Source organism: Halictus rubicundus, chromosome 14 (genome assembly GCF_050948215.1).
Source record: "Halictus rubicundus isolate RS-2024b chromosome 14, iyHalRubi1_principal, whole genome shotgun sequence".
Taxonomy (NCBI): Eukaryota; Metazoa; Arthropoda; class Insecta; order Hymenoptera; family Halictidae; genus Halictus; species Halictus rubicundus.
In genome coordinates this window covers 2098971-2106824 of record NC_135162.1, presented here as the reverse complement: position 1 = coordinate 2106824, position 7854 = coordinate 2098971, and the positions used below count along the sequence as shown (strand labels likewise).

General features: G+C 57.7%; 1 pseudogene; it reads left to right on the top strand.

Annotated features, from left to right (window-relative positions):
* Positions 1–7090: 7090 nt before the first annotated feature.
* LOC143361159 (U2 spliceosomal RNA) lies at positions 7091–7269 on the top strand (annotated as a pseudogene).
* The last annotated feature ends 585 nt before the right edge of the window (positions 7270–7854 follow it).

Here is a 7854-nt window from a genome sequence, read left to right as displayed (position 1 = left end):
AGTCTCATTTCTATTTTTATTTTTATTTCTTATTCCATTCTTTCTGAGCACTATTCTTTTCCGATTAACTCCGATCATCTAGTCAACTTTATATGCCAGTTCTGACACCGATATACACTGCATCCAATCTGCTCTGTCAATTTTTATTTTATTTTATTTTATCTTGTTACATTTTATTCTTATTCTGTCTCATCCTACTCTGCACTATCTTATTTTATTTTACTGATATCACGACTTAATCACATTTTATTTATTTAAACGGCTATTGCGATACATTGACACCGACTAGTGCTATTTATTTATTTATTTATTCATTTATTTATTTATTTAAATACGTCTAGTCACTCCGTTGATTTTATTTATTATATTTTAACACACGTGACTAAGTTTAAGTGATTTTAACCTGGTGCTATTTAATTATCTATTTACATACACGCTTTCTCACTGACTGACAGAGTTATTTATTTATCTATTTACCTATTCATCTATTTGTCTACTTATTTAACTATTTACTCACTAAATGAGTAAATATCCTATCCTTTCTTTCACTAACTTATTTACTTATTTATTTATATACCCCCTACCGCTCGTAGTCAACCCCGTACAGGTCGATCCAAAAATGGCAGGGCAAAGCAGTAGCCCTATTACAATTTATATTGATTTCCCCTTCCCGGAGGAATTCCGATGCCCGAAATGCTACGGCAAACCGGGCATGAAACTCGGTGGGGCGTATAAGTCCCATTCCGACCTGGCAAAGCATGCCAAAAAGTACCACCCCGGACACACTATCGTTCACCGGTGCGGCGAGTGTGGTGAGCCCGGCACGGGCAGATATGCCCTAAAGGCAGTAAAGACTCACCACGCCGCCGCACACCCGAGTAAGGGTGGGCCAGGTCGGACTGGGACCGGCAGAACGAACACCGGTTCTGCCAGCAACCGGACAACCGGTGCCCGGTCCTCCTCCTCGGCGACTGGCACTAATTCCTCGGGCCGAGGGAGGCCCGAGTCAATTTTAAGGTTTTCCGCTGCGGCGGGAGCTGGAGGGGTCGCTACAACGACAACGGCCACGACAACGACGACGACGACGACAACAACGACGACGACAGCGACGACGACGACGACAGCAACAACGACGACTGCGAGTGGCCAGCGGCAGGCGGCGACGGCCCAGGAGATCAACACCTCCGGCGGGGCCGTACCACCATCTTCAGGCCCCGCGACCACACTGACCACCAGTGTGGTCACCACCACGACGACGACGGCTTCGGCGACGACCCGCACGCTGACGTTGCAGCGCAAACTGCCCTTCGGCACGTCTGCAGCTGCGACGGGGACGACAGCGGGGAAATCCACGAGGACGACACTGACGACGAGGACGAGGACGATCGCGGCGGTCCCACGACCTACCCCCAGGCCATCAACCACGCCACCACCACCATCGGCGCCCCTGGGGGCCAGGCCGAAGGTAGCGGCGGCACTAGTGGCTCCCCTTCGGAAGTCACTGACGCCGCCGCCCCTTCTGGCCGCCTCCAGGGCGAAGACCACCCCTGCAGCAGCAGCAGCAACAACATCCGGGAGGAAATCCCAGACGCCACCACCACCTGGAGCGTTGAGGAGGACCCAGGCAGGGGTAGCAGCAGCCGGGACCGCCACGAAGAAGACGCCCACGCCCCCACCAGTAACAACAACAACAACAGCAACAAGGAGCAGCCTGTCGCGGCGAAGCAACGAGGCTGCCCTGGCACCGACACCACCAGGGACCAGGAATGCGCCCGCCAAGCGCACTACGACCGGGACCGGAGCCGTCCGGCGAACCAGCCCGGGCCTATCGACACGCAAGTCGACCCCCGATAGGCACGCCACCAACACTACTGGTGGCGTGGCAAGGAGGACGAGGGGGTCGACTGTCCTCCCCTAAGACGAGGTCCCCCCCTACCAGCCCGAGGGGGCCGATTACAAGGAGCAGGAGGGGAGCCAGCGTGCCGATACAGCTCGGGGACATCAAGAAGCGGACGATGACCCTCACCACCACCAGGAGGAAGGCGGCTCCGAAACCCGGTGCTAATACGTCACCGAGGGCGGTTGGGTTAGATGGGGGGGCACCCGCCCCCGCCCCCCCCCCCAAAACGACATCTAACCCAAACCAACACCCTACCACCACACGGGTGTTTACCTCGGTGATCAGGACGGCGGCCTCACCATCTTATGCCGCCGTCACGGCGGGCGCAGCGGTGGCCACAACAACTACACCGCCAGGAGACCGCCCAGAGAAGAGGACGCTACGGTCGATGACTCGGGCATCGTCACTCCCGCCCGAGTTCATGACCGTAGCGATTAGCAGCCCTTCCCTCATCATCACTACGAGGGATCCCCCCCTGCCCGCTCACCACCACCGACCATCTGTGGGAAGCAGGGCGGAGCGGAGGGCTGCTGCGCGGTCTCCTGCGTGGCTCCGGCCACGCTGACCACGACCACCGTCACGACCACTGCCAGTGGGGGGCCTATCATAACCTCGAGGCCCCTCGCGGGGGGAGTGGAGAGGACACAGAAGAGGACGAGGCTCACGCCAGCAGTACTCTCCTTCCCCCCCATCGAGGAAGTGGCTGGGTCACCTGGTCCTGCCAGGACAGCTCCTTCTCCCCCTCCGGCCATCCGGGGGAGCGAAGAGAAGAGGGGAGAAGAGGTGGGGAGGAAGGAGGAAGAGGATCCCTCCCCACTGCCGTGGCAGGCTGTTCCCCACAGGCGTCGAACATCTAGACGCCTGTCCCCGCTGTCGCTAACCCCGTCACCGCCGCCGAGGCCGTCCAGGAGGACGACGCCGTCGCCGCCCAACACGACGACACCCCGCAGCTCACCAGCGGGGGACACGAGGACGCCCGCCGCACCCCTCAGGCCAGCAGCGAGGGATCAGCGTCCTCTACCGGTCCCACCGGCTCCCAACGTCAGCGGAGCCTTGGAGGGGGCCACTCCCACCACCACCGTCACCACGCGAAGGGGCGGAGCCGCTCGCCGGTGGCCATTGGCAGGAGGTAGCCGCATCACCCAGCAGAGGGTAAGTACTGAGCGGGCCCCTGCCAACGCCGCGCGGATGGACCGGCACCGCGAAGTCCGCGATTTGAATGTCCGCTTGGGAGGGTTCGCGTCGCGTTTTCGTTCAGTGGGTGGTAATAATAACCCTGGGAGCTCGCTCCCGGGTGGTAGCACGAGGGGGATAACGGTCCCCACGGGGCACACTAATGCTCCTGGGGGCGTTGCTGGAGGACCCGCGGCCCTCCAGACACCGCAGGGACGGCAGCAGCCTGTGCCTGCTGGCCAGCCCAATCCTCGCCAGCGCGCATCCCGACGGAGGGAGCAAGCCGCGCTGGAGAGAGAGAGGGAGCTACTGGTCAGCTTGGCCGGGGCTGCTGACAATCCTCAAGACCTGGAGGAAGCTGCAGCGCAAATCGCTGCCTTCTTCCAGGGATTCCGGACCCGACCTGCGGGGAACGGAGGAGACGGGGGCGTAAGACCAGCAAACCCCGCGAGGACGAGGGGGCGTGTCGCGAACTCGTCAGGGACACGCCCTCCCGGTCGTACCGGCTTGGAGACCGATAGGAGAACGGACCAAGTCAAGGAGGCTACGCGTCTCCAGAGGCTGTTCCGGCAGAACCGCAGGCGTGCGGTCCAGGAGGTGCTCATGGGCGCCCCTGAGCAATGCGAAGTTGCCAGGGAGCGCGTCATGCAGCACTTCCTCGACATGTACTCACCTGCGAGTGAGCCGCAAGCCTCTGGGCCCCTTGGCTTTCCTTCAGAGGCTCCGACAGCAGCAAGCGGCGAGGCTTTGATCCGGCCTTTTGAAGTGAGTGAGGTAGACCGACGGATCCGGCGGATGTCAAACTCCGCGCCAGGACCCGACGGTCTGACTTACCGTGACCTTCGGAAGGCTGATCCGAGCTGCGTCGTCTTGACTGCCTTCTTCAACCTTTGCCGCAGGTTGGAGTCGGTCCCTTCTTCCTGGAAGGTCTCCAATACCGTGTTAATTCACAAAAAGGGCGATCGGGGGGACCTGTCGAACTGGCGACCACTTGCCATGTCCGACACCACCCCCAAACTCTTCGCGGCGGTGCTGGCGGACCGTCTAGTGTCGTGGGCCCTCCATAATGGGAGGCTCAGCCCCCAGCAGAAGGGTTTCCTGCCGTGTGAGGGTTGCTACGAGCACAACTTCGCGGTGCAGGAAATCCTGAACGACGCTCGCAGGGGCAGGCGTCAGGTGGTGGTGGCATGGCTGGACTTGTCGAACGCGTTCGGCTCGATCCCCCATTCCACCATCTACCGTGCCTTTGCTGAGGCCGGCGTTCCCCTCCCCTTCCGCAATATTGTGGAAGGGATGTATGACGGATGCACCACCCGGGTGCGAACCTCACAGGGCTACACCGACCCGGTCCCCATTCTCTCCGGGGTCAAGCAGGGCTGTCCGTTGAGCCCTGTGGCGTTTAACCTCGCCCTGGAACCGGTCCTGAGGGCGGTAACCGCGACCTCGGCGGGTTACACGCTACACGGCCAACGATACTCGGTTTTGACCTACGCCGACGATCTGGCGTTGACTGCCGATTCTCCGGAGGGAATGGAAACACTGTTACGAACAGTGGAAGCTGCGGCAAATGGGGTTGGACTTCGGTTCAACCCGGCGAAGTGTGCAACACTGCATCAGGACAGCAGAGGCACTCGCCGGGTACTCCCTACTTGCTTCAGCTTGCAGGGTCAAGGGGTTAAAGCCCTGGCAGCAGGTGCGCCATACGAGCACCTTGGAGTCCCCACGGGATTTCAGGTCAGGCAGACTCCGCTCGCGACGATCGAGGAGCTTGTCCGGGATCTCCGGGCCGTGGATCGCTCTCTCCTCGCCCCGTGGCAAAAATGTGTGGCGGTGAGCTCGTTTATATTGCCCCGCCTCGACTTCATGCTGCGGGGAGCCCATGTTGAGAAGGGCCCCCTCAAGGAAGTCGACAAGCTTGTACGCAAGCTTGTCAAATCCTGGCTCAACCTCCCTCAGAGAGCCAGCGCGGAGGTAGTCTACCTCCCTCCCAAAAGGGGGGGGGTGTGTGGACTGCTTCCGCTTGCGGACCTGGCCGACGCACTGGTCATCGGACACGCGTTCCGTCTACTGACGGCGCATGATCCGATGATCAGTGGGCTGGCCACAGAATCTCTGAGCGAGGCGGTAGCCAGGAAGATCGGTAGGTCACCCACCGATCAGGACCTGGCAACGTACCTCTCCGGCTCGCTGGAGGGGCAATTCGCCAGGGACGGAGGGGACTTCTCGACTCTGTGGTCGAGAGCACGAAACGCGGCACGGCGATCGGGAGAAATGCTCCAATTGCGTTGGGAGTGGTGCGCTGCCCGGCGCGAACTGGGTCTTAGACTCCGGGGATCACGCGGGCGCACGGTGGTTGTAACACCGAAGGTGCGGGACCAGGTGTTGCATCGTTTGAGAGCGGCAGTGACAGAGTTCTATGCCGAACGTCTGGGCAAAAAGCCCGATCAGGGGAAGGTCTTCGGGGTGTCGTCGCGGGGTAGCGTTCAAATCACTTTCTCCGCGGCGGCAGTTTCACCCGCTTCGCTGATTGGCGCTTTATTCACCGAGCCCGCCTCAACGTCTTGCCTCTTAATGGGGCAAGGCGGTGGGTCGAGGGTGATAAGCGTTGCCGGCGATGCGGGGAGGCCCTGGAGACCCTACCCCACGTAATCTGTCACTGCCGGCCTCACTCGGCCGCCTGGCAACTGCTCCACGATGCCATCGTCTCGAGAGTATCTCGAGCCTGCCGACTGCCGGGGACATTAAGGGTCAATAAAAGGGTCGAGGGTCTCACCGGCGAGTTGGAGGCTCTGCGCCCTGACATTGTTGTCAGGCACGAGCCTTCGAAAAGCGTCGTGATCGTCGACGTGACCGTGGCCTTCGAGAACGGCATCGAAGCCTTCGAAGCCGCTAGGGAGAGGAAGAGGGCGAAATACCTCCCTATCGGCGCCGTTTTCGAAGGACAGGGCTACCGAGTCGTGACCGACGCGATCGTTGTTGGGGCTCTCGGCTCTTGGGATCAGGCCAATGAGGCGGTGCTCAGGCTCCTGCGTGTGAGCAAGAAGTACGCGAGTCTGATGCGCCGTCTCATTGTGTCTGAGACCATTCGCTGGGGCCGGGACATCTACGTGGAGCATGTGACGGGGGTCCGCCAGTACGCGGCTCCTCCTCACGGTGTCCCCACCGCAGCACCGCCCCTACCCCCACCAGCGGTGACAGTGGCCCCTCCTCTCAACCTACCTCCCTCGGCCAACGAGGAAATCGCGCCCCGGAATGACAGCCGCAACGAGGCTGAAGACGGGCATGAGGCCCAAATAATGACTCAGGGCCCCTCCGGCCCTTTGCATGACATATAATGAGGCGGCGGTGCCACGCGAGGCACCGCGCCCATTAGTTATTATTATAACTATACTTTTATTGTTATTGTTATTTTTATTTTTTCTCTTTTATTTCTATTATATTTATATTTACATATATTTTAGCGAGGGCAAATGGCCCGCTGTGCGCCCCTGTTCTATTTTCTCTTTTATTTTGCTATTTACTTTATTTTCTAGTCGTTCTCTTTTTAGTTGTTTCGTTACTTTCTTTTTACTACTTCTCCTGTCCTATTCTCTCTTTATACACTCTTTAATTTTGTTATGTTCTTTTACAACACATCTAGTCATCTCTCTTAGGTTATAAGTGTTTTAACTTTCCTGGCGTGCAGCGGCCACTGCAATGTTGGTAATTTTTCTTTATCTCTTTAAGATATCTGACCAGGCCCCCCCTCCGAGGCCGGAATGATTTTATTTATTTATTGTTGACGTGTGTGTGTATGTGTGTGTGTGCGTATGCGTTTTATTTATTTATTTATTTATGTTATAATAAAAAATTGTTAGCCACGCAGGGGGCTCGCTGCCCCCGCGCCGCACACCCCACCACCAATAAACCCATTTTTATTTTTGTGGCGGGGTGCCTAAAAGGGCACCCCCATGTAAGCCCTCGCCAAAAGGCGAGTATGTTGTACTGCCCCTGGGAACACATGTAACCCGGGGGACAATTGATTGAAAATAAACGCCTTTTATCTGTTCTTATCAGCTTAATATCTGATACACTCCCCATCGGGGAGTCAGAATATTAACTCGATTTTTGGAAGTTGACGGAGCGGTCGGGGCTTGCTCCCCCTCGGTCACGGGTCGGCCACGCATTGCAGTGCCGTGTGGATTGGCCCAATTAGCCTATTAAAAGCTTAATATCTGCTTTATTCCACAGCCCGTCAAACTTCCAGGAATCGAGGAGATATTCTCGACTCCCCGAAACAGCAAAAATTTTGAAAATTTTCGTTTCGCGCGAAGCTTGAACGGGTTGCCGCGACTTGCCTAACACGCGAGTGATCGGCAGTGGAGTGCTAAGTGCACTATTTCTAAAAGGATTACCAGAGCCGAGGAGCGATCGGGGCGCGACCAGCCGCCGACGAGGAGGACCACCGACGACCAAAGCGCCTCCACCGAAGCCGGTCCTCCGGGAAGCCGACCACCTGTACGGGGAACCCGAGCGGGGTAAGTGGTCGAAACCCTCTCTGTCTATCTCTGTAATTTCTGTCTATTCCCCCGTGTACTTGTAACGGTGCCATTTGGACTCTCCTTGTCCAAGTGTCCGTTGTCAGATACACGGTAAACCCCGTTGACCTCCCCTTCCCGTTCGTTGTTGCGTGTCTTTGTTCTGCCGACGATTGGCACGTGTGCTAACCGTCGAACAGAGCGAAACACAAACAATTAACGGCTCCTTCCCGGTCGCTCGGAACGAAATTTCTGGAAATTTCG